At 39.8% G+C, this 26,137-nt stretch overlaps 1 protein-coding gene across 2 annotated transcripts in view; it reads left to right on the top strand.

Annotated features, from left to right (window-relative positions):
• Positions 1-5,480: 5,480 nt before the first annotated feature.
• Positions 5,481-26,137, top strand: part of HECW1 (HECT, C2 and WW domain containing E3 ubiquitin protein ligase 1) — a 471,951-nt gene continuing 451,294 nt past the window's right edge. The window contains exons 1-2 of one of the 2 annotated variants that reach the window (XM_081535335.1): positions 5,508-5,982; positions 15,090-15,162. The gene's annotated coding sequence lies outside the window, so the exon portion shown is untranslated. Of the gene's footprint in view, positions 5,983-15,089; positions 15,163-26,137 lie in introns of both variants that reach the window. The other variant, XM_081535334.1, reaches the window with a different exon arrangement.

Genomic DNA, 26,137 nt, shown 5'->3' with positions numbered 1-26,137 from the left:
AGAAAAAAAAAAAAACCTTACAAATAATTCCTAGAGGGGAAAAAAGATTAATAAGAAATATGTAAGACCCATAATAAAATTTATAAATATTTATTGGAAAATGAAGTAAACAATTGTTGATAATTATTTATTGAGGAATGTATTGAAGAGACATATCATATTCCTGAGCATAAAAATTCAATATTGTGAGCATGCCACTTCTTCATAATCTGTTTTAATTCCACTCAAAATATATGTCTAATGAATTATTTTTAGAGAATCTGACAAAACTATACCCGTGAATGAGTACCCTAAAAGAGTCAAGAGAATTCTTTGCAAATACTACATAGAAGAGGGCCTTGCTCTGTGAGTCATTATATCATCTTATAAAGGGAAGAAAAGTAAACAAGGTGAGGCAGCTGCAGGATTAAACAGAAAAACAATAGGATAGCAAGTCCAGAAGCAGAATCAACTATACAAAAGAATGTCGAATTAAAAGTGATGACAAAGAGGGATTCTGCTTCTAGACTAATATGGCAAATTATGACATAATAATTTGTCAAATGCAGCTAAAACTATGCTTACGTGAAACTTAAATGTACATGTTAGAAAAGAAGACTAGAAAACAATGATCTAAGTATTCATTTAAAGAAATTTATAAAAAGAACAGCAAGTTAAATGCAAAGACTGAAAAAAATTAATAATACAGCTAAATGTAAAAAGTAATGACATAGTAGTATATTAACAATAATAATAAAATGGAGAGACTCAATAATACCAAAGGTTGATTTAAAAAACAATACTACTAATCTTAATAAACTCCAGGCAAGCTGATCAAGAACCAAAAACCAATGATATCTACTCATATCAAGAATGAAAAAGGGACATCATTGTATATCTTGCAGACAGTACAATGATAAAAAGAGAATATTGTAAATCAAGAGAGTAATCTCCATTTTATATTAAAAAGCCAGCCAAATTTTGTTACTGATTTGTTAACCTGATTAAAAAAAATCAGTATATATAATAACACATAGAAAAGATAATACATTGCAAATGTGGATTTATTTGGGGTAAATAAGGCTGATTTAACATTAAATACATCAAAATCATTATATTGATTTACAATATAAATGATCAAATTAAAAAAAAAAGAAAACATTTATTTAACAATAAGAGTGGAGAAAGCATTTGACAAAACCCATCCACTCATTGCGGGAAAAATTCTCAGTGAGTTAAGGAGAGAAGAGAATTAACTCTTTAACTTGGAATGCTTGCAAAAAAAACCTCTAGAAGATCTCTGAATGGTACACTGTTAAAATGTTAGAAGGTTTCTGATACTGGGAACCAGATAAGGATTTCTGCCCACTTTATTTCTATTCAATATTATGTTAGAGGTCCTAGACACTGAAATAAAACAAGAGACAGAAATAAAAGGAAAAAAGATTAAGAAGCTAGAAGTAAAATTCTCACTATTCTCAGATGATTGTTTACATAATGACCTAAAAGAATCTGCTGATAAACCATTATAATTAACAAATAAATCAGCAAGATCTATGGAAACCAAATTAAGAATATCTACAGTGACAATTAGAAATGGGCAAAATTTTAAAATATGTCATTAAAATGATATCAAAACATCTGATACACAGGAATAAACATAACAAAAGGTATGCAAAAGTCCTTCACGTATCTAAAACATTGTTGAGAATAATAAAGACTTAAAAAGGAAGAACACACACATCCAACATGGTAAAAATTTCAGTATACCCTAAAATTGATGTAAGATTCAATGCAACCCCAATCAAAATTCAAGCATTTTGAGAAAAGCAAAATAAGATGATTTTGTAATTTATGTGGAAATGGAAGGAACCGCCTATAGTCATGACAATCTTGAAAAAGAGAGACCTTCCACTATTGGATATCAGGACCTGTGCTGCTGCTGCTGCTAAGTCGCTTCAGTCGTGTCCGACTCTGTGCGACCCCATAGACGGCAGCCCACCAGGCTCCCCTATCCCTGGGATTCCCCAGGCAAGAACACTGGAGTGGGTTGCCATTTCCTTCTCCAATGCGTGCAAGTGAAAAGCATAAGTGAAGTCGCTCAGTTGCGTCCGACTCTTAGCGACCCCATGGGCTTCAGCCCACCAGGCTCCTCCATCCATGGGATTTTCCAGGCAAGAGTACTGGAGTGGGGTGCCATTGACTTCTCCGCACACTATCTTAATTACTGTATATTTACAGGTCCTGATCGGAGAAGGCAATGGCACCCCACTCCAGTGTTCTCGCCTGGAGAATCCCAGGGATGGGGGAGCCTGGTGGGCTGCCGTCTATGGGGTCGCACAGAGTCGGACACGACTGAAGCGACTTAGCAGCAGCTGCAGCAAGATAGTGTGGGAATGATCTAAGGACTGACCAATGGACAAATCTTTCAGAAATGTTAAGAAAGAGCACTTAATTGGCATTAATTTATGACCGATACTACAGAACAGTGCAAAAAGAATGGTCTGTTTAATAAAGTGTTCCTTGGAAGGAAGGTTATGGCCAAACTAGATGGCATGTTTAAAAGCAGAGACATTACTTTGCCAACAAAAGTCCGTCTAGTCAAGGCTATCGTTTTTCCAGTGGTCATGTATGGATGTGAGAGTTGGACGGTGAAGAAAGCTGAGCGCCGCAGAATTGATGCTTTTGAACTGTGGTGTTGGAGAAGACTCTTGAGAGTCCCTTGGACTGCAAGGAGATCCAATCAATCCATCCTAAAAGAGATCAATCCTGGGTGTTCATTGGAAGGTCTGATGTTGAAGCTGAAACTCCAATACTTTGGCCACCTCATGCGAAGGGTTGACTCATTGGAAAAGAACCTAATGCTGGGTAGGATTGGGGGCGGGAGGAGAAGGGGACGACAGAGGATGAGATGGTTGGATGGCATCACTGACTCGATGAACATGGGTTTGGGTGGACTCTGGGAGTTGGTGATGGACAGGGAGGCCTGGCGTGCTGCAGTTCATGGGGTCGCAGAGAGTCGGACACGACTGAGCGACTGAACTGAACTGAACTAGTCAGTTAAACGTCTGTTTGGAGTGGAGTGAAATTTGACACTTTGCTTTACCTTGCACAACTATTAACTGCTGATGGATGGTATATCTAAACGTGTCAGCTTCTCTAGACTATAACATAAGAGAATATCTTCATGATGGTAAGAGTAAGGGAGGAGGAAAAGACTTCTTTAAAGGGACGCAAAAAGGAACCAACCATGAGGGAAAAAATACAACTATGAGAATGCAGTGGTTTAATGGTATTTCTTCAAAGTCAGGTCACCTGGAACCTATGAATATTAACTAACCTTACATGGCAAAGATATGATTGATTTGAAGATTTCAGGATGGGATCATCGTGGATTAGGGTGGGCCCTGAGTCCAATGATGGGAAATAAAGAAGACGAGGAACAGACATGGAGGCACAGAAGAGAGCACTTTGTAGAGACAGACAGTTACACAAGGGATAATGCTAATATCCCTCATAGCTCAGTCAGTAAAGAATCTGCCTGCAATGCAGGAGACCTGGGTTTGATCCCTGGGTTGGGAAGATCCCCTGGAGGAGGGAATGGCAACCCACTCCAGTATTCCTGGCTGGAGAATCCCATGGACAGAGGAACCTGGCTGGCTACAGTCCATGGGGCTGCAAGAGTCGGACTTGACTTAGCGATTTAACCACCAGTATGTTAATGTGGAGTCAGATACTGAAGTGATATGTCTACAAGGAAAGTCAAGGAAAGCAAAGAACACCCGGAGTCGCCAGAAACTAGGAGAGAGGCACGGAATAGATTCTTCCTCAGAATCTTCAGAAGGAACCCACCTTGCCTGCACTTTGACTTTGGGCTTATGGCCTTCAGAACTGTGAGAGAGAAAAAAAATCTGCTGTTTCAAGCCACCAAGTCTGTGGGAGTTTGTCACATCAGACCTAGGAAACATATAAAGGTGAAAAAACTGCCACAGAATATACTGAGATATTGTGAAACATATATACATAAACACAAGGGAATTTTTTTCCAGAATGCATAAAAGCTCCAATAAACCAGTAAGATAAAGACACAGAATCCACTGAAATAGTGGGCAATAGAATTAAATATAGACTTTACAAAAAATTATATCCAATGGCCAATACATCTATGAAAGTGTTCTCAACTTTATTAGTCATAAAATAAGTGAAAACTATGACTAAATAAGTCAATACATTCACCAAAAGAGCTAAGATTAAAAAGAGTAACAATAATAAATACTGCTGAAGATATTGAATACCTGAAATTCTCATGCTGAAAGTAATGCAAATTTGTACATCACCTTAAAAACTGTTTGGGAAAATTTTACAACATGGTCCAGAAATTCCATCCTTATGTACATGTATACTTAACAGAAACTCATATATATATACATTTTTAAAAAATGTACAAGAATGTTTACAGTAGCAATCTAGCACGAAGTTGGAAACCACCCAAAGGTCCACCAATGGTAGAAGAGATGAATTGTGAAATATTCAAATAATAAAATACTATACAACAAAATATACATTAGCACAACATGAATTTCACAAGTATAATTTGAAGTGAAAGAGGGCACATCACAAGAGAATATACGCATTCATCTGTACATATAGCAGTAACCTTTGGTGAGGAAGAAGCATGGTGACTAAGAAAAAGCCTGGCAGCAGGTGTCCTAGGTGCTGGCAGTGTTCTGTTTCTTGAGCTATTGGGGTATTTTCATGAATGTGTTCACTTAGTGATAATTCATTGAACTGCATTTTTCTGGTTTTTGCAGTCTCTTTGTGTATTATACTTTAATAGAAAATAATTAAAGTAGAAAAGCAATTTATCAACAGATTAAGTTATAACATCTGGTTAAGTTCTGGAGGAAAAGGTTGGATACTATTTCACAGAGTAGTGTACAAATAAACTCCAATAAATCAGATAATTAAATGTAGATGTGGGATGATTTAAAGTCCATGAAGAAAACCTAGAACACATAACCTTGGGGGAGGAGGAAGAGGCATGGAAAGCGATTTGACATATGACCCTTAATGCACAACACTGCAAAAACAAAAAGATATGTAGAAGTGTACACGTTAACGATTGTATATAAAACTATGCAAATACAAATGGTAAACTGGGAAAATATTTATAATACATAAGAGAGTCAAAGAGGGACTTCCCCGGTGGTCAAGTGGGTAAGACTTCACCTGAAATGCAGGGGGTGTGAGTGATCCCTGGTGGGGGAGCTAAGATCCCACATGCCTTGCATCCAAAAGAACCTCAGAACATAAAACAGAAACAATATTATATAACAAACGCAATAAAGACTTTAAAAATGATCTATATAAAAAAAAATCTTAAAAAAAAGAAGATATTAAAACAGAGAATCGGGTGGGGGGGCGGAGAGGGAGGGGGCGGTGCTGTGATCTCCCAAGAGCCCTTGCGGTCGGCTTCCTCGCGAGAGTGTGGTTCGTGCCGTGGTACGCCCCAGTGTGCTCTGCGGTTCCGGTTTTCTGAGACGCTGGCATCCACCAGCGCGATCCCGGCATCCTCTTCTACTTGCCTGCATCAGATCCATGCTTGCTGCCCTACACGCCCCAGGCCTTGGGAGCATCCTTTGGGTTCCTGTTTGCCTTCCCGGGAGCCCACAGTCCGCCTGCCAGGACCAGGACCGGGCCGCAGGTGGCCTCCACGTTGTTCTAAGGAGATTTCCTGCTGGAGGAGCCCCTGTGAAGGGGCTGGAAGTCGACTTGGGGCGGGAGTGCAAAGCCACGAGGCTACTCTCCAGGTGAAGGACTCAGGACTCAGCAGTGGTCTCTTGGGAAGCGTTGAGACACCCCGCATCTGTCAGGAGGAACAATGGGCCCAAGGATGCTAGTTACCAGGATTTTAGCTACGTTTCTTCAGCGTCAGTACCGGCTCCATCCTTACTCTGTGGCTCAGGACAGACTTCACCCAGGGACTTAAAGCCCTGTATGCAGGTAACATCTGGTTTCTCGTTCTATCATATGTTGGAGAATTATAAAGACTACCTCTACCTTGACACTAGAAGTAGCCTTATATGAAAGTGGTCATTAGAGAACACAGATTTCCAGAATATCAAACACCAGGAAAATCTGTGAGCTAGTTTTAAACCTTCATCTGCTGATTTGATCCTGTGCTTTTTCTCATGTACTTTATTTACTTTCTGTCGGTTTACTGTCGGGTGTAGAGATAGCCTGAATAGCTTTCAGCATTTTATGAAGTCAGTGCCTCTTTTTACATGTGTACAGTATAATACATACATGTAATATACACACATTTTTCTGTGTGTGTGGCATGTATATTGTATATATAATTCACACTTTTATCTGAAGCTTGGCTTCCAGTTAAAATACATACGTGCACACACCTCATCACCTGCAATTAAGAACATAGTAGACTGATTTATTTCTGATCCCTTGGCTTATTATGTGTGTTGGAGTTACCATAGAAACATGGAGACGCAGCCTCACACCACTCAGACTCCCAGGATAGCTTGGGTGCTCAGAGTGTTTGTAACTTGAGACCAATTCATAAAATTGCTGTGGTGGAAACGGGACCAGTTTTGTCTACTAGGTCATAGTGATATGCACTAGTCCATCAGGACAATGCTCTGTTCTAATTCCCAAATTGAAAAGAAAAAAAAAAAGATGATCAGAAAGCTAGGGATTGGAAAGTCCTAAGGTTAACAATAGGACTGCTGGATAAAACATCCTTTTTTAAAAATTCTGCAGATGTATTTATTAAATCAATTGAAGAGATATGTAGCCACTATGAATCCATCCTCATTTTCTAATTCTAACTTGCTTAAATACCACATTGACTCATTCTTATCTGTTTCCACTTGTCTTGACAACCTTGCAGTTTGCATTACTCTGTTGAAAGATACTTCTGGAACACATTGTGAGTTCCCAGATATTTATTCTATGAGTTAAATATTTTTTTGGCAAACAAGGCACCAGGAAGCAGCAGCATTTCTTCTCAAAATTACACTGTAGAAGAAAAAAAAGTTATTCCTGAATCTGCTTCCTCCACACAGTCACCTTCATGATGGGCAGGTTACGCTCTGCTTCGATTACTTCCTAACAAATTATCTAACCTTTTATTCAGTCACCCCCTACATTTTGAGTTCAAGGCCTTCAACTCTAAATGATAGGTGAATACTCACCTTCGGGAGAGATCGCATTGGTATACAGAAGAAACCAACACAACATTGTAAAGCAATTATCCTCCAACTGAAATAATTATCCTCCACTTAAAGTAATAACATTTTTAAAAAGAAAGAGTCCAAGAATTAAAATACTCACTAAAAAGGTATAGAAGGGATTCTTTTTTAAGAGATTCATGCAAGTGAATGACAATTCCAAAAAGTTCACTGGGGAGGCGGAATTTTGTGTAGAGTAAATTTCCTACTATAAATAAGATAGAAGTGTTCAAAACATGAAATAAGACACATCACTTGTGAAAAGATCGCATTTTTATTTGTTCTTCAACCAAAAATCACAAGCCTTATATTCAAATCAGGAATTAGAACTCGTCCTTATGTAGCAGGGTGACCTCTCTCCACCAAACAGCCAGGGTCGGGTTGTGACTGGAGAAGACAGAGACCAGATCTGAGAGCTGCGCTGGTTCTCCTCTTATGGTTCTCCTCCATCAAGGGCAGGCAGAGTCTGTGGACCAAGGGATTGTGTCTGTGTGGTGCTCACTTGGGGCCCATCTGAAGCCCACCTCCTGCTTTGACGACCCTGCAGAGCCTCCCTCTGGGGCCCACGTACCTTTTTTTCAGAGTCTTTCTTTCCTCCCTCAGATGGGCACATAGCAGACATGTGTGACATCTAAGCCAGAAAGGGGTTCAAGGTGGCTGTCATCAAGGCTGCATAGAACTTGAACTGCGTGAGTGCCCTTCAGAGTGTGGAGCACAGCCTGAAGTGGGAAGAGAAGGGGAGCAGGCCTGAGAGTATCTTCTCATTCTGGTTCAGAACTTCCCAGAATTTAACTCCAACTTGCTTCTCAGTTCCTCAGGGAGGCATATTTGTTCATCAGAAGGATTGGGAACATATTTTGCATAAGAGTCATCTTGATTTATGATTAAAATGTTTAGACATATACTTTTGAGTTTCCATTTGAACTTTGCCTTGTCCCTTATACATTTCATGTGGGCAGACAGCTACCAAAAGCCCAGGGGGCAGAATGAGCTTGAGGCTAGAATTAGGAGTGCCTCTTCCATTGTCATGAGAGAGAGTTAAACAGCTGTGGGTGAAAGCCAGGAAACTGTAGATGTCAAGATAGAACTGGAGAGAGGACCTGTCTGGCATATTCTTTTCTGTTCAAGAGTTGAGAATTTTCCCTGTGGTTGAAAAAAGTGTGTAGGATAGGGTATTTGACGAGTGATAAAGGTTTGAATTGTGTTAAGGATAGAAGAAGCTTAACTAGGGAGATGGCTTTCTCGCCTTTATCCTCCCTTAAAAATGTCACAAATATTTTTTCATATCATACATAATCTTTCTAAATTATCATTTTCAACTTCTTCACAGTAGTCCATTTTAAGAATGTGCCATATTACTTTTAACAAATATACTCTTTTGGATATTGACGTTGCTTATCATTTTTTTATTACGAAAAATACTCCATTAAGCATCACCAGAGATAAGTAGTTAAATATATCTTAGATATGTTTCCTATAAGGGAAATTTGGGGATCAAAGGATAAAACTTTGAACATGTTGTCAATTTGCCTTCTACAAAATCTGAACCTACTTATCCTCCTATTCTATGCTATTAATAAAGTGAAAAAAATGAAAGTGTCATTTGCTTAGTCATGCCTGATTCTTTGCAACCCCATGGACTATAGCCCGTCAGGCTCCTCTTTCCATGGAATTCTCCAGGCAAAAATACTGGAGTGGGTAGCCATTCCCTTATTCAGGGAATCTTCCTGACCCAGGTATAGAATCCAGGTCTCCTGCATTGCAGGCAGATTCTTCACCATCTGAGTCACCAGGGAGAGTGTCAGTTTACTACTCCCATCAGCAAAATCAAGTATTTTTCTTTTTACCGCATCATTAATATCAGCAAATATCTTAGGCAAAATGAATCATTGTTATTCTTAAATTGATTATTTTAGATTACTAGTAAGGTGAACAATATTCTTTAGTCACTTGCAATTCTTTCATAATTAGATTATTTTTTCTTGAATGGATCACTCCTTTTTCTCATTTATTTGTAATTATTCTTTAAATATGGATTTCTCCATCATATTGGTGACCAAAAATTTGCCCAGTTTTTCTTACTATTTGCATTTTGCATTTATGCTTAACTTAAAAAAATTGAAAAAGTGGGCCAAAGAACTAAACACATACTTCTCCATAGAAGACATACAGATGGCTAACAAACACATGAAAAGATGCTCAACATCACTCGTTATTAGAGAAATGCAAATCAAAACCACAATGAGGTACCATTTCACGCCCGTCAGAATGGCTGCAATCCAAAAGACTACAAGCAATAAATGCTGGAGAGGGTGTGGAGAAAAGGGAACCCTCTTATACTGTTGGTGGGAATGCAAACTAGTACAGCCACTATGGAGAACAGTGTGGAGATTCCTCAAAAGACTGGAAGTAGAACTGCCATATGACCCAGCAATCCCACTGCTGGGCATACACACTGAGGAAACCAGAATTGAAAGAGACACGTGTACCCCAGTGTTCATCGTGGCACTGTTTATAATAGCCAGGACATGGAAGCAGCCTAGGTGCCCATCAGCAGATGAATGGATAAGGAAGCTGTGGTACATATACACAATGGAATATTACTCAGCCATTGAAAAGAATACATTCGAATCAGTTCTAATGAGGTGGATGAAACTGGAGCCTATTATACAGAGTGAAGTAAGCCAGAAAGAAAAACACCAATACAGTATACTAACACATATCTATGATATTTAGTCAATCTGTAAAGATAACCCTGTATGCAAGACATCAAAAGAGACACAGATAAATAGAACAGTATTATGGACTCTATGGGAAAGGGCGAGGGCGGGATGATATGGAAGAATGGCATTGAAGCATGTAAATTATCATATGTGAAACAAATCGCCACTCCAGGTTCATCGTATGATACAGGGTGCTCAGGGCTGGTGCACCGGGATGACCCGGAGGGATGGGATGGGGAGGGAGGTGGAAGGGGGGTTCTGGAGGGGGAAAGCATGTACACCCATGGTGGATTCATGTCAATGTATGGCAAAACAAATACAATATTGTAAAGTTAAAAAATAGAAAATAAACTAATTAAAAAAAAATTCAGGTTGCAAGATGAAATTTGAGGGAATAAGAAGGCTTCTTGAGACTTATTTTTTCAAAAAGGTAGTGAGAACATAAACTTTTTTCCCCCAGATTTTAGAAAATTATGCTCTTCAGGGAAAAAAAAGCATAGATTCCAAAATTAATCTTTGTGTGCATATTTCTAATTATAAGAGTGCTATTTAAGACACATTGCTTGTCTTCTCCACTTGACGAAGGCAACTGTTGACTGTAAGTCACTTCTGAGAGCCAAGGAAAAAGAGGAGCGTGGCTTCCCAGGCAGGCTCTGCCAGCATGTTGGCAATGTATGCTCCCACTATTCCCCAGGAGAGAAAATGTGCTCTTCAATATGCAGAGAAACCAGATTGTCACAGATGGGCTTTATGTCCAAGAGGAAGCTCGGAAATCTGGATGTTTTTGAGACATGGCCAGAAAAGATGTCATGTGGATATTCTCCCAAATCTCTCTGATCCCCTACCTAGGCTTCTCTTTTATATATTATGTGTATGTAAGTATACATGTATGTGCAGAAAACATGGGAGTCCATCTATTTTGCTAGTCTGTCACTAGAGAGGTATTAAATTACGTATGGAGTCAGATATTAGGAACAAAAATTGGACTTTGTAGGGAACTCTGCTTTAATCCCACAGTAAGATTTTCAAATACCCACTGTTCACCTCTTCACTGACATCAGTAACATTATCCTCCTTTACTTTATAGGATCAAGGAGACTCTTGGGTCCATATATGATAAGTATAATGAAGATAAAAATGATTAGCATGCATTGAACACTTGTTTGTGCTAGATAGATACAGTGCTAAGTGTATTTATTTTTTTAATCATTATCATAGACTTATGCTGAGGACATAGTTATTATTCTCAGTTTCAAATGAAGGAAACTGAGACAGAGGTTAAAAAACATACTCAAATACACATGAGCTACTTTGCTGGAAATAAATAGAAAAAGAACAATCTGGGCTTTAGGGCTATATCATACAATGGGGGCTTCCCTTGTAGCTCAGACAATAAAGAATCTGCCCACAATACAGGAGACCCAGGTTCAATCCCTCGGTCAGGAAGATCCCCTGGAGAAGGGAATGGCAACCCACTCCAATATTCTTGCCTGGGAAATCCCATGGACAGAGGAGTATGGTGGGCTACAGTCCAGAGGGTCGCAAAGAGTCGGACACGACTGAAGCGACTTAGTATGCATGTAAGGTGATACAGTAGTATAGTAGAATTTGAGAAGTTTTTACCTTGGGATGAATAAACCTTGACTTTAGAAGAATATTCTTACATCTTCATAAAAGAATTGACAGACTGTACTTAAGGGCTACATCTCTGGGACTACTGAAAGATAGCAAGAAGTCATAAAATCAGGAAAAGTGTAAGAGAAAAATTTTTTTAATACGTATGGTCTCTATAGTTAATAACAAATGTTACAAGTTGAATAGCAGCCCTTTGGGCTTGGCTGAATGGTTTGTGTGGGAAAGTTTGACAGTAAGAGTTAGCAAAGGCTGTATTGCTGTCTACAAAGGTGAGGAGAAAAACTATTTCAGTTTCTAAGGCAGTCTGAGTGGGAGGAAGTAAGAAATAGAGGAATGAGAAGAGTCAGTGAGATGGGGCAAAACTCCTGTGACAGGATGCCCCAAAAGAATTTTAACAACAAGACTGTTAGATGTTGATTCAGGAAATGTTTTCAGTGTCTTCTCCCCACCGCCCTCCCCACCACAGCCTACTCCTAACATCCAGAAATAATTTTGTGAGTAGTTGTTTGTTTGTTTGTTTTTTTACCTTCCTCTATCTCTTTTTCCTTTTGGAGTATGTGAAGAACAGCATCACATCTGTGTTAACAAATTGCATTATGAAAACACATGGAAAAAGTTGTCCATGGCCAGAGACAAATGTGAGGATACAAGAGTACCAGCAATTTGAAGAACTCTTGAAAAGGCTTTTTAAGAAAAAGTTCTGCAAAGAACTGACTCATTGGAAAAGACCCTGATGCTGGGAAAAATTGAAGGCAGGAGGAGAAGGGGATGACAGAGGATGGGATGGTTGGATGGCACCACTGACTTGATGGACATGAGTTTGAGCAAGCTCCGGGAGTTGGTGATGGACAGGGAAGCCTGGCATACTTCAATCCATGGGGTTGCAAAGTCGGACACGACTGATTGACTGAACTGAACTGAACTGGACTTTCTCAGAGTGTAGAATTAGAGTCTGAGCGAATTATGAAGATAATCAAGAACCATAGTGAAGAAAGATTCCAGATGACATCTAGGTCACAAGGCATTGAATATTTAGGTGAAGATTTTATTGTTGTGCAGTCGCGAAGTCGTGTCCCACTCTTTGCTACCCCATATACTGTAGCTGACCAGTCTCCACTATCCATGGAACTCTCCAGACAAGAATACTGGAGTGGGTAGCCATTCCCTTCTCCAGGGGATCTTTCCAACCTAGAGATCAAACCCAGATCTCCTGCTTTGCAGACAGATTCGATGATGCTATCAAACTATCTCATCCTCTGCTGCCCCCTTCTCCCTTTGCTTTCAGTGTTTCCCAGCATCAGAGAGTCTTTTCCATTGAGTTTCAGCTCCTCACATCAGGTGGTCAAAGTATTGGAGCTTCAGCAACAGACTTTCCAGTGAATATTCAACATTGATTTCCTTTAGGATTGAACTGGTTTGGGTGAAGATTAGGGCAGTGAAAAATGATGGGTACCTTTTTGGATGCACACAGGTGGTGCTAATGGTTAAGAACCTGCCTGCCAGTGCAGGAGACATAGAGATGTGGGTTCAGTCCCTGGGTCTGGAAGATCCCTTGGAAGAGGGCATAGCAATCTATTTCAGTATTCTTGTCTGGAGAATCCCACAGACAGAGGAGCCTGGTGCGCTATAGTCCACAGGGTAGCAAAGAGTCAGACATGACTGCAGCAGCTTACATACACACACAATTTGCAACAAAGCAAAACAAATTTATAACCCTCTCTTTGTAGGTAAACAGGAATGATATCCTGGCTGTTTCTTGTTTTTTTTTCTAACTGCACAGCATGTGAAAGCTTAGTTCCCCAACCAGGGATTGAACCCATGCCTCTTGCATTGGAAGCACAGAGTCTTTAAACACTGGACCACCAGGGAAGTTGCTACTTTGGAATTCTTTAACAAACTATCTGCTTACAGCACACTTAGAAAACCAGAGTTCTCTATGACAGGGTTTTGAGAAGCCCCCAGGTCTTTCTTGCCTGGAAAATCCTGTGTATGGAGGAGCCTGGTAGGCTGCCGTCCATGGGGTCGCTAGGAGTCAGACACGACTGAGCGACTTCACTTTCGCTTTTCACTTTCATGCATTGGAGAAGGAAATGGCAACCCACTCCAGTGTTCTTGCCTGGAGAATCCCAGGGACGGGGGAGCCTGTGCCACCCATGGGGTCACACAGAGTCGGACATGACTGAAGCGACTTAGCAGCAGCAGCAGCAGCAGGTCTTTCAGCTACTGGCAGGCACCACTGAAAACTGGACCTAGGATCTTATTGTAAGACAGTGTTGCAGAGGATCCTTGATAGGTCACCTGTGTCAGATTTCTGATAAGAAAACAGTGGGACCCTGGGACCTGGTGATGGGATATTTGGTTGATTGATCTGAAAGTCCCAGACCTGTCACTTTCTCTTCCTTGTTGGAAGAGAGGCACTTCCCTCAGGTCTTGCAAAGGTTCACCTGACACAAGAGCCTAAAAGATGTTGCATTTGTGTCCTTGTCTCCATCCAGATAAATGAGGGTCAAGTACTGATGATTACCGTCTATATTCCAGAAGGAAATAGGTTTCACACTGAAGGAAGAGAGGACCTGGCTAATGTATGCTAGCAAGATCTGAGCTTTTGCAGTTAAGATCTAGGAAGAAATAACCAGAGAATATTTATTTTATAGAGGTAAATGTGAGGGAATGCAAATGTATTAATATATGTGGAGTATCAAATATCTTACTTTAGATGTTCTGGAGGTTTACTTTATAGCCTTGTATGTAATCCATTTTTATAAATATTGCATGGCTGGTTAAATAAAGCACATCTGTGTGATTTTTGAAACATTTGCTATATGTCTTCTAATTGAGTTTTTTTTTTTCCTATGGTATTATTCTAACCATATGTACTTTAAATTTTCCTGGTCCATCTAACATTGACTGGTTGAGGCATGCTAAACTCTCCTTGAAAAGATATTAGGAACAAATGTGTTTAACATTTGTTAACATTTTGATATAAGGCTATTCTCCACATTTTGACTTTTTTTAATTTAAAAATTAAAAAAAAAAAATTTGGTTGCACTACGTCACATGTGGGATCTTAGTTCCCTGACCAGGCATTGAACCCATACCCCCTGTATTGGAAGCATGGTGTCTTAACCACTGGACCACCAGGGAAGTCCCATGACTTTTAAAACTTCTTATAGATATTTAATATCAATAGAAAATTATTCATTATGCATTTTTTGCTTTGTTGGTATTTTTTTTAACTAAGAAATCATTTACTTTATTCACCAATATGTTATCTGTACCTGCATTCTAGACACACATATCACACTTAGCATCATCAAAGAGAATGCTTCTTTGGTCTCTACTCTTTTTTTTTTTCCTTTTTAATTTATGGTTTTATTGAAGGATAATTGCTTTACAGAGTTTTGTTGTTTTCTGTCAAACCTCAACATGAATCAGCCATAGGTATACATATATCCTCTCCCTTTTGAACCTCCCTCCCATCTCTCTCCCCATCCCACCCATCTAGGTTGATACAGAGCCCCTGTTTGAGTTTCCTGAGCTGTATAGCAAATTCCTGTTGGCTATCTATTTTACATATGGTAATGTAAGTTTCCATGTTACTCTTTCCATACATCTCACCCTCTCCTCCCCTCTCCCCATTTCCATAAGTCTATTTTCTACGTCTGTTTCTCCATTGCTGCCCTGTAAATAAGTTGTTCAGTACCATTCTTCTACATTCTGTATATATGTGTTAGAATATGGTATTTATTTGATATTAATATGATCTGGTCCCATCACTTCATGGGAAATAGTGGAAACAGTGTCAGACTTTATTTTTGGGGGCTCCAAAATCACTGCTGATGGTGATTGCAGCCATGAAACTAAAAGACGCTTACTCCTTGGAAGGAAGGTGATGACCAACCTAGATAGCATATTTAAAAGCAGAGACATTACTTTGCCAACAAAGGTCCATCTAGTCAAGGCTATGGTTTTTCCAGTAGTCATGTATGGATGTGAGAGTTGGATGGTGAAGAAAGCTAAGTGCCAAAGAATTGATGCTTTTGAACTGTGGTGTTGGAGAAGACTCTCGAGAGTCCCTTGGACTACAAGAAGATCCAACCAGTCCATCCTAAAGGAGATCAGTCCTGGGTGTTCATTGAAAGGACTGATGTTGAAACTGAAACTCCAATACTTTGGCCACCTCATGCGAAGAGTTGACTCATTGGAAAAGACCCTAATGCTGGGTAGGATTGGGGGCAGGAGGAGAAGGGAACTACAGAGGATGAGATGGCTGGATGGCATCACCGACTCGATGGACATGGGTTTGGGTAGACTCCGGGAGTTGGTGATTGACAGGGAGGGCTGACATGCCTTGGTTCACGCGGTCGCAGAGAGTCGGACACGACTGAGTGACTGAACTGAACTGACTGAATATGATATTACTCTTTTTGACTCACTTCACTCTGTATAATAGGTTCTAGGTTCATCCATCTCATCAGAACTGACTCAAATGCATTCCTTTTTATGGCTGAGTAATATTCCATTGTGTATATGTACCACAACTTCTTTATCCATTCATCTGTTGATGGACATCTAGGTTGCTTCCATGTTCTAGCTATTGTAAATAGTGCTACAGTGAACAATGGGATACATGTGTCTTTTTCAATTTTGGTTTCCTCAGAGTATATGCCTAGAAGTGGGATTGCTGGGTCATATGGTGGTTTTATTCCTAGTTTTTTAAGGAATCTCCATGCTGTCTTCCATAGTAGCTGTATCAATTTACATTCCCACCAACAATGCAAGCATGTTCCCTTTTCTCCACACCCTCTCCAGCATTTGTTATTTGTAGACTTTTTGATGATGGCCATTCTGACCAGTGTGAGGTGACATCTCATTGTAGTTTTGATTTGCATTTCTCTAATAATGAGCGATGTTGAGCATCTTTTCATGTGTTTGTTAGCCATCTGTATGTCTTCTTTGGAGAAATGTCTGTTTAAGTCTTTTTCCCATTTTTTGATTGGATTGTTTGTTTTTCTGGCATTGAGTTGTATGAGCTACTTGTATATTTTGGAAATTAATCCTTTGTCAGTTGTTTCATTTGCTATTATTTTCTCTCATTCTGAGGGTTGTCTTTTCACCTTGCTTATAGTTTCCTTTGCTGTGTAAAAGCTTTTAAGTTTAATCAAGTCCCACTTGTTTACTTTTGTTTTTGTTTCTGTTACTCTAGGAGGTGGGCCATTGAGGATCTTGCTTTGATTTATGTCATCAAGTGTTCTGTGTTTTCCTCGAAAAGTTTTATAGTTTCTGGTCTTACATTTAAATCTTTAATCCATTTTGAGTTTATCTTTGTGTGTGGTATTAGGAAGTGTTCTAATTTCATTCTTTTACATGTAGTTATCCATTTTTCCCAGAACCATTTATTATTTTTGCCCTATTGTATATTCTTGCCTCCTTTGTCAAAAATAAGGCACCCATAGGTTCATGGGTTTATTTCTGGGCTTTCTATCTTGTTCATTGGTCTGTATTTCTGTTTTTGTGCCAGTACCATACTGTGATGATAACTGTAGCTTTGTAGTATAATCTGAAGTCAGAAAGATTGATTCCTCCAGTTCCATTCATCTTTCTCAAGACTGCTTTGGCTATTCGGGGTCTTTTGTGTTTCCATATGAATTGTGAAATTTTTTTTTCTAGTTCTGTGAAAAATGCCATTGGTAATTTGATAGGGATCACATTGAATCTGTAGACTGCATTTGGCATATAGTCATTTTCACAATATTGATTCTTCCTACCCAGGAACATGGAATATCTCTCCATCTGTTTATGTCATCTTTGGTTTCTTTAACTAGTGTCTTATAATTTTCTGTGTACAGTTCTTTTGTCTCCTTACGTAAGTTTATTCCTAGATATTTAATTCTTTTTGTTACAGTGGTGAATGGGATTGATTCCTTAATTTCTCTTTCTGATCTTTCATTGTTAGTGTATAGAAATGCAAGTGATTTCTGTGTATTGATTTTGTATCCTGCAGCTTTGTTGGTATTTGTAAAGCTTGAATTTTGTCTTTTAACAGGGTTGCAAATGCTATTTTAATGTATTCACTCGCTTATTCTAATTTGTCTACTGTTCATTTTTCATTTCTTTATGTTAGCATTTTGAAGCTTTTAATATATGCATGTATAATTTATATATATATATATGATTTATATGTGTGATTTAATCTGTTGTATTTTGTTTATGAAGAATTTTAATAGGGAAATTGAGCATATCTGTTTTTCAGTGGGGTAACTTCTATCAGCCCAAAACAGTGTGCTTGACCTCAAGTCTGTCAATTGCTTTATGCTATTAAAAATATGGCCTATTAATTGTTTGCTTCTATCTTCTGAACTGAAGAAATTCAGATAAGCTCCCGGTAAGCTCCGGGAGTTGGTGATGGACAGGGAAGCGTGGCATGCTGTAGTCCATGGGGTCGCAAAGAGTCAGACACGACTGAGCGACTGAACTGAACTGATGGAACTGAACTGAAGCATAACCCTAACAATTTTTAAGGTAAATAATATAAATAACTCAAGTTTGTACATAAAGGAAAATTTAATGTAAATAATTTTAAGAACTCGGAACAAGTAAATGGTAAAATCACAGTAAAAAAATTTTTTTTGGCTGCGCCACATAGCATGCAGGACCAGGGATCAAACTCACATCCCCTGCATTGTAAGTGCTGAGTTTTAACCACTGGACCACCAAGGGAAGTCCGTATAATCATATTTTTAAACCATGTCATTTGAAAATCCATACTCTTCACCACTATCCTCCTTTCCTAAATAGAGATGTTACACTTCTGAGGACAGGGAACCCAGTGATATTTGGTTTTGTTTTTTCTCTCTGGCTGTGTTTCAATGCCTAATCCAATTTTTCATTAGTGAAAAATCCTTCTGGAGCATGATAAATTGTTGATAAACATTCATACTTCATAATGGCGTGCCACTTTGTGCTCTTTAATAAGTTTTAAATGTATATATATTTAGCTGCTCTGGGTCTTATTTGCAGCATGTGGAATCTTTTTTTTTGTTGCAGCATGCAAACTCCTAGTTACAGCATGTGTGACCTAGTTCCCTGACCAAGGATTGATCTGTGTGCCCTGTACTGGCAGCACAGAGTCTTAGCCACTGGATCAGGGAAATGAAAGGAGCTCAGTCGTGTCCAACTCTTTGCCATCCCATGGACTGTAGTTTATCAGGCTCCTCTGTCCATGGAATTCTCCAGGCAAGAATACTGGAGTGGGTTGCCATTCCCTTCTCCAGGGGATCTTCCCTGCCCAGGGATCGAACCCAGGTCTCCCACATTGTGGGTGGATTCTTTACTATCTGAGCCACCAGGGAAGCCTCCGGATCACCAGGGAGGTCCCTTTAATAACTATTTTGATGGAAAGGTGGATGAGGGCAAATTAGTCAACTGCCATTCTAACCTGACACTTCTGTTATCAAAACATTATAAACTTGAAGTCACAGTGAGGATTCCCAGGTGGCACAGTGGTAAAGAATCCGCCTGCCAATGTAGGAGATGCAGGTTCAATCCCTGGGTTGGGAAGATCCCCTGGAGCAGGAAATGGCAACCCACTCCAGTATTCTTGCCTGAGAAATCCTATGAACAGAGGCTACAGTCCACAGTGTTGCAAAGAGTTGGACATGACTGAGCAGGAGCATATTTAGATTACAAATTTTGTTATTTGACTTCCAAACTTCAAAATCTTTATGGTTCTCCATTACTTACAGACTTAATTCTAAAATCTGGAGCAGGGAATGTTTGGCCTTTTACAATCAGTCCCCAGTCTTTCTTTCCAGTTATCCCTGACTCAACTCTCTCTTTTTTCCAGTTAATTTGAACTATTCAAATGTACCAGTTTTCAGATACATTCTTCCTTCAGTCCCTATACTGTTCTTTCTTCTTAGGATGCACTTCCCCTTTTGTTCATTCAACAAACTCTTGTTCTTCTTTTAAAGCCTTCTTAGTGGAGGCCTCCAATTTGCCTGGCCATAATTAGCAAGCTTTCTCAGATCATAGGCAGTTTAGTTCAGTTCAGTTGCTCAGTCGTGTCTGACTCTTTGCGACCCCATGAACCGCAGCACGCCAGGCCTCCCTGTCCATCACCAACTCCCTGAGTCCACCCAAACTCACGTCCATCGAGTCAGTGATGCCATCCAGCCATCTCATCCTCTGTCGTCCCCTTCTCCTCCTGCCCCCAATCCTTCCCAGCATCAGGGTCTTTTCCAGTGAGTCAGCTCTTTGCATCAGGGGGCCAAAGTATTGGAGTTTCAGCTTCAACATCAGTCCTTCCAATGAACACCCAGGACTGATCTCCTTTAGGATGGACTGGTTGGATCTCCTTGCAGTCCAAAGGACTCCCAAGAGTCTTCTCCAACACCACAGTTCAAAAGCATCAATTCTTTGGCACTCAACTTTCTCTATAGTCCAACTCTCACATCCATACATGACCAGTGGAAAAACCATAGACAGCACACCTCCATCTTAGCACTTACATCATATTGCACTTAAATATTTAACTTGACTACAAATTTGTATGCTCTCTAAGTACTATTCATCTTTAAAATGAAGCTCAGCAAAGAGTAAATATTGAATTAATTAATAACATTAAAATATACTCAAGAAATAGAAAAATAGCCAGTGAGAGAATACAAACAAACAAAAGGCATACAAATTGAAAAAGACAAAACTTTCTCAATTCACAGACAACATAATTGTCTACATTGAAAATTCCAAGAGATCTACGCAAAAGCTCCTTGAACTAGTAAATGAGTTTAGCAAAATCACAGGATGCAAGGTAACTATACCCCCCCAAAACTCCTATTTTTCTCCATTCTAGCAATGAACAAGTCTGTGTCAATCATGTTTTCTATTTTCTATATTTCATGTCTTGACACCTTAGGGGACTTTAGGGGAGAGATCCTCCCTCCAAGGGTTAGGTAATTTCTAGAGGCAGAAAACAACTTTCCTATGAGCACATCTTTCATATACAAACCAATTCTGGGTCCATACTCCCAGTCATCTCCTATATCTAACTCTCACACATCAAGCCAGTATCTTTCCTGCTCCAAGTCACCACTGGACCAAGTACAGAGTAACTCACTCCCCCTAGCCCAGAGTCCACTGAAATTATTCACACTGTCAAATCCTAAATTTGTTTAAATTTGCCTGCTCTGATTCCCTTACGCTTTCCTGCAGAGAACAAAATAGAAACTCTCTCTGGGCTGTGCCCTCCCCTTGCCCTTGTGCCCCTGTGCTTCCCCACATGGCTTCTCATGGCTCTTGTTTCTAGGGATCTGTGAGTATAAAGTTAAAGTTAAGTCGCTCAGTCGTGTCCGACTCTTTGCGACCCCATGGACTGTAGCCTACCAGGCTACTCTGTCCATGGGATTCTCCAGACAAGAACACTGGAGTGGGTTGCCGTTTCCTTCTCCAGGGGATCTTCCCGACCCAGGGATCGAACCCAGGTCTCCCACATTGGAGGCAGAAGCTTTAACCTCTGAGCCACCAGGGAAGTCTCTGTGAGTATAAACTTCCGTGAAAATCAGTTTTGTCTCTGCATATCTGCACGTCCCTAACTGATTAAAATAAATCCCAGATACATTTTAATACAAGGTGAAATTCAAAATTAAAATTAATGCCTTTTACAGTAGTACCAAATAAAAGAAATACTTAGGTAACAAAATATGTGTAGAATCTGAGTGCTGAAAACTTCAAATTCTGATGAAATCAAAGAACCTAAGTAAATTCAGAAATATATTAATTTTATGGATTAGAATACTCTAAGAAGTGGAAAGATCATTAAAATATCAGTTTTTCTGAAATTGATCTATAAATTTAATATAGTCATAATCAAGACCCTAGCAGAAATTTTTTTGTAGATACTGACAAACTGAGACTAAAATTTATAACACACGAATACATTTGTATGATATTAAAGCACAGAATTGAGAATAGCCAAAACATTTTGAAAATAACAAAATTGGAGGACTCACACTATCTGATTTTAAGACAGTATAAATCTGTATAATTAAGATAGTGCAGTATTGGCAAAAGGATAGATAGATCAGTGGTATAGAATAGAGATTCCAGAAAGAGATCAATACAAATTTGGTCATTTTATTTTTGAAAATTTTCAAAGGCAGTTCAGTCAAGAAAAGGTAGTCCTTTCAATAAATAATGCTGAAATAATTGGACATTTTATGTAAAAAAACACGCAAAAAACCCCCATGACGTTACCATAAAAATAAATAATGGACCAAAGACCTAAGTGTAAAATTGAAAATTGTAAAACAAAACATAAACAAACTCTTTGTAAACTTGAGTTATTCAAAGAGTTTTTAGGTATGATGCTAAAAGCTTGCTTCATCAAAGAAAAAAGTTGATTAATTTAACTCCATCAACTTTAGAATCTTTGCTCTGTGAAAGATACTACCAAGAGAATGAAAAGGCATGCCATTTCCCTGGGAGGAAATATTTAGAGGTCACAAGTCTGACAACTTATATCTAGAAAGGACAAAGTACTTTCAAAAGTCACAATATGGAAGGAGATAATCCATTTAAAAGTGGGCAAAAGTTTTAAACACTTCACCAAAAATGGAAAATAAACATTATGTGGATACTCATCCTCACTCGTCATTAAGAAAATGCAAATTGAAATCACAAAAAGGTTCTTCTATACCTACGCAACTGTCTGCATTTCAACCAGACAGAAAGTTTCTTGAATATACTACAAATGTTTCTACCTATCTTCTGACCTTGCCACATTCATCTGGGATACCCTGCCTTCCTTCACTGCCAACTTCTACTGTTTCTTTAATACTCAAGTTGGACACTATTGATTTTGAGAAGTCTCTGTTAGAACTTTAGCCTCATCCCCTTCACTTGGGTCTGGATCAGGGCCTTAATGGCCCTCCATGTGATCCCTCACTTCATCTGTCAAATATATAGTACTAACTTGTTTAATGGTGACTGCAGCCACGAAATTAAATGACACTTGCTCCTTGAAAGAAAATCTGTGACAAACCTAGACAGCATATTAAAAAGTAAAGACAGCACTTTGCCCACGAAGGTCTGTATAGTCAAAGCTATGGTTTTTCCAGTGGTCACGGGCAGATGTTAGAGTTGGACCGTAAAGAAAACTGAAGCTGAAGATGCTTTCGAACTGTGGTGCTGGAGAAGACTCTTGAGAATTCCTTGGACAGCAAAGAGATCAAACCAGTCAATCCTAAAGGAAATCAACCCTGAATATTCATTGGAAGGACTGATGCTGAAGCTGAAGCTACAATATTTTGGCCACCTGATGTGAAGAGCCGACTCATTAGCAGAGGCAACTCATTGGTGAAGACTCTGATGCTCGAAAGATTGTCAGGAGAAGGGGGTGACAGAGGATGAGATAGTTGGATGGCATCACCAACTCAATGGACATGAGTTTGAACAAACTCCAGGAGATAGTGAAGGACAGGGAAGGCTGGCATGCTACAGTCTATGGGGTTGCAAAGAGTCAGACATGACTTAGCAACTGAACAACAACACCTGGTTTAATTGGAGATTTTAATATTCTCAACTCTGATCTCCATTAAGTCAGAGATTCCATCTTCTTTAATATCTCCAGAAATTAGCATATTTTAAAAATGGTTGAGTGAGTGAATAAATTTACATGAGAAAAGTTCTATGTTCCTTCATGTAATAGCCTCTGCTTGACCTCCCTGTCCTAAATCAACCCAAATTTTCTTCACTGCCAAGATAGTCACTGATATTTTTCAGTCATGTGCAAGTATACTCACCCTTCAAAATTAAAATCCTTTTTCCCTCATCAGAAAAGGTCTGCTTTCTCTGGGAACTTGCTCAGCTGACCAAGTCAGAAACCTGCCTTCTAAATTACTATCCTAAGCCTTTGGACCAGAGGAGTCTTCAAATGCTAATTTTATATCATTGGCTAGAGTTAGTCCTGCAGAGATAGACTGTTTCAGACTTGGGAGCATAAGCACAACTCCAACAATATGGTCCTTTACCACGTTTTTACTTCTGACATTATGATGTAGTCTGTTCCCTAAGGTGAAGCCCCTAGTCACCCCAAGTCATAGCTTCCTCAGCATTGTAGGTGCCGCTTGCTCTGTTTGCTTGTCTTTCCCTGCATGTAGCCTGAGATGGGCAGGCATGCCAGCCCCTCCCTGCATCCTGCTGGACCCTGAGTTTCAGAAGATGGAAACACAAGGTTGCACCAGCATCATGATAGTACACAGTGTATGTATATACTTCTCCAAATACCCACATCATCTTACACCATTGTGTGCAATTAGTATTGTTGGGGACATTGGGACTGTGACATCATTATTGTATTTTAACAGTTTTTGGAGTGTATTAGAGGCTTGGTAAATGTGACTAATAAGTGGGTGATTTTAAAATCCATGACAAGTCTTGAGGTTTCTCCACCAAATATGCCTCACTTTAAGATTAGGGTAGCTGATGTCAGTTTACTTTAGATTTGAGGTTTTTCTGGGGGGAGTGAAATGTTAAGGAAATTATAGAGCCCTATGTAGCCTTGTTTTTCACCTCTGTAAAGTAAGATGATGCTATTCCCAGACCATGAGAAATAAGCGAGATAATGTGAAATGAGAGATAAACAGGAGAAAATACAAGAGTGTGTATGTTGCCACTGCACTTGGCATGTAGAAGGTGCTTGACAAGGACTTTATCTGTTCAACATGTGAAAATGGGAAACTTTGTGTACTTTTGCCTTCAGTATAAGCAAAGAAACTTCAGAGGAAAATAAAGCACATTTCAGGGTTGTTGCATCAATAACTTTTATGAGAGATGTTGTCTCGTCAAGTTATCTCCTTGACAGAACAGAGAGAAGGATCTCTGAGCCAAGTTGATGCTTCATCACTGAAAACAGTGAGGTGAACATCCTGGCAATTAGTGGAGGCAAATAATTATCCTTTTTTTTAATTTGGGAAGAATGGTTTACTGGTTTTCTCCAAAATCTTGTCATTGGTTCTCTCTTTTTTTGAAAAAAATTACATAATTTTTAAAGGTTACTTTCCCTTTATAGTTATTATGAGATATTGACTGTTTTATTAATTAAAGGGATTATCCTTTATTGTGGTTTGGTGATCCTGTTCTGATTAAATCGTGGATGCTGGTTTATGCAGAGTTCTTGCTTTTATGTAAGCCTCTGGTTGGAAACATCACACAGTTGATTGATATTGCTGTTTACTGCTGCAGCCTGCATTAGTTTGTTCTTGGAGGGCTTTCTTCACCTAGGAGTTGATAATTGAACTGTAAAAGTCTTTTAGAGAAATGTGTGCCCAGCTTTCTGCATGGATCTTAGCTGAGATTTGAAAAGTGATCAACTTTTATCTCATCTGACTGGGAGATCTAAGGGCAACAGGCAAAGAGAGGGGCTGTCTGTCAGGGAAGGGGGAGGCCTGGCACCCCCATCCCCAGGAGAATGAGGAAAGTCGAGTCCTGATGATGATGTGCATGTCTCCTTGGAGAAAGGGGGACAGCTGGTGAAGCTGCCTTCATTATCTTCCAAGGCTTCCAATTCTGGAAAGTTCTGGCTGTGAGAGAGAACTCAAAACCAAGAGTTCAGTCGGTGAGAAGCAGCCTATCACAGAGTCTGGGACTTGGGACTCTGTCCTCTGGTGTTCAGTCAGGAGTCTGGAGGCAGGGCCTGCCTTTTGTTTAGTTTAGGGAGGATTACATTCAACATACGGGAAGAAAAAAAAAAAGAAGATAACTTCTCAGGATGTGAACAACATCTAATGTAAACGATGCTGGGCTGGGAATGCGAGAAATAAAAAAGCTTTGTGAAGAATGCAGTTCGGTCAGAAAGTCAGAGTCTAGAGATTATGTCCTAGTTCCAGCATTCTGACTGCGTGCAGTTCAATGTAAAACCCAGTTTGAAAGCTAGTCTTGCCCAACAGTAGATTTTCCCGGGAAGAGGGCTATTTTCATCCTTTGCACTTTTAATTACCATGTTTGTTTTGTGTGTTTGCGGTGCGAATAGAAGAAGGTGCCCAGGTAGGTGTGAGTGCTCACAATGATACATAACAGGAAAGTGTGTAAGAACGAGGCCAAGAACACTTGTCATAGGGTACCCGCTGGGGTGTCTGTACCACGTCCTTTCTGAACGTTCTGTTTGCACACACACAAAAGGGCTGGGGTTGGGGCTGGATATGCCCAGTACGCGTGCCGAGTGTTGGAAGGATGGGGCCGGCGGTAACAAGAATCAATATATATTTACGGCAGGGGCGGGGGAGGGGGGGTGCTCGGAGGCTGCAGGGCGGGGCAGCGTTAATGAGAGCAAGCCCGGCTTGTGGTTGGTTCCGGAGTCTGGTACCCACAGAGGAGCAGGCGGGGAGGGAGGGGATGCGGGCGGGAGGATAAAGCGATGAAGTGCGCTGCGTTACCGCGCATGAGGCGCGGTTGTTGGAGCAGGAATACAGTGCATCCCTGACCCAGTGGGCCCTTTCCTAGCGCACACACTCATCAAATCGTACGCGCCCCTCCGCCGCGGCGGTGGCCGCCGCT

The sequence above is a fragment of the Giraffa tippelskirchi genome, chromosome 10 (genome assembly GCF_054371585.1).
Source record: "Giraffa tippelskirchi isolate mGirTip1 chromosome 10, T2T-mGirTip1v1.2.pri, whole genome shotgun sequence".
In the NCBI taxonomy this organism is placed as follows: Eukaryota; Metazoa; Chordata; class Mammalia; order Artiodactyla; family Giraffidae; genus Giraffa; species Giraffa tippelskirchi.
This window is presented reverse-complemented; position numbering and strand designations above follow the sequence as displayed.